This window comes from Octopus bimaculoides, chromosome 13 (assembly GCF_001194135.2).
Source record: "Octopus bimaculoides isolate UCB-OBI-ISO-001 chromosome 13, ASM119413v2, whole genome shotgun sequence".
Taxonomy (NCBI): domain Eukaryota; kingdom Metazoa; phylum Mollusca; class Cephalopoda; order Octopoda; family Octopodidae; genus Octopus; species Octopus bimaculoides.
Genome location: NC_068993.1, coordinates 33,420,762 through 33,422,542, shown reverse-complemented (window position 1 = coordinate 33,422,542; position 1,781 = coordinate 33,420,762).

Here is a 1,781-nt window from a genome sequence, read left to right as displayed (position 1 = left end):
TTTCTGTATTTTATCTATGGGTATTTCACCAGTAAATAATTTCTCACCCTTTGTTCCTCAGGTGTATTATTTTCTAAGAAACCAAACACCTTTCACATATTTGTATCCAAAGTTTATAAATGAAAAGATTTCTCGTAAACACGTGTAGAAATACAGAGATTCGTGTACCCTTCCGTCCTTTTATTTTATTTTTGATTTTTATTGTTGTTCTCCTTTTTCATCTTATTATTATTATTAATATTATTATTATTATTAGTAGTAGTAGTAGTAGTAGTAGTAGTAGTAGTTATCGTTGTTGTTTTTATTATTATTATTATTTAATATATCTTCACTAAAGCAAGAACCAGAGTTTAACAATAAAACGAAACCTTATATTCTCACTGGAATACAAACAATAGCTGCTGTAAAACACCAGACTACAATGAAAGTCATGAATGGTCACACGACCTGGAGCATGTCTTAGCGGGTCTTCCTTCAATAATTTCTTTACTGGTCACGAGTACGAATGTGAAAGAGGGAGCTCTATGTAGTGGCAATACACTTGCTAGAAATAGCAGCAAAGTCTCCTTCTGTCTTCTAAAAACCAAGGACACATTGGCCTGTGTACTTCAGCTATACTGTATTGCAAAATAAAATGTGATGGTCGTGGCTGGAATGTTTTTAATCACAAACCGCCTAAAAAAACACAGCGGTTAAAAATCAATACAAAATCAACAATGCATATGACATGTTTTCTGCCCTGCGGTATTATGGCTATTCTGAAGGGGATCTCGCCGCTATTTTTAACAAAAAAAGTTACTGACTTGTAGGAACCGTATTTCGTTATGCAACCATAATATACTACAAGCTATATTAAACGTTTATATAAGTCAATGCTGTGTCCTACCTCATTAGCCGTGCTATTAAATCACTTGTTAAGGTTATCTCTACAGATTTTTTATAGAAAGTATAGCCAGCACTGATTTGTTACACCCAATAACCATTTTTCATCTTCGATCTCATTGTTGCTTACATTAGGCGTATTCGGATACGAAAACGTCGTAACAAATGAGTGCTGGCTATAATTTCTATGGAAAATCTGTAGAGATAACCTTAACAAGTGTTACATTTCTATCCCTCCATTGTCACTCCACAACTGAATAAGAACCACAACATCCTGTTTCAGGGTTTTTTATGCTGAGTTGTAAGCTAACGCATCGACGCTGGACAAGTTCGGAGAATACGGGGTGTCTCCATGATTGAATGACTAGAACTGATCTTCAGCCCCTGGAAGGTGTGTGATCTCAGAATGCAAAAGCTACAAAAAAAAATAATAATAATCCGGAACAGTTACTGTAAGACTTCGTTGATCCATCACTTTAAACTGAAACTTTATATTCTTGATCCCCGAAGGGCTGAAGGGCAAAGTTTATCTCATTGATAACAATCGGCTCAATACTACCAGGTATTCATTCCATCAGTCTCACAGATACACCATTTCTATTTCTTTGTTGGTATGAACAGTTTTAAATTATAAGCTAAGAATATGCCATTTCTTATTAATCTTTATTATCGGTGCATGATTTTTTGTTATGTTCTTTGAATTCATCCCACATAACATGGTTCCGCTTTCTAACTAAATACTACCACTCCATTCTTGAAATCCACAATCTAGTTTCTCTTCATAGTAAACATACCACAGTTTGAGAATTTCATCAATATTTTCATTCGCCCCATAACAGAAGCTCATGATGCTTCAAGTAAGTGAAATCAGTATATTGCGATTATATATATATATATAT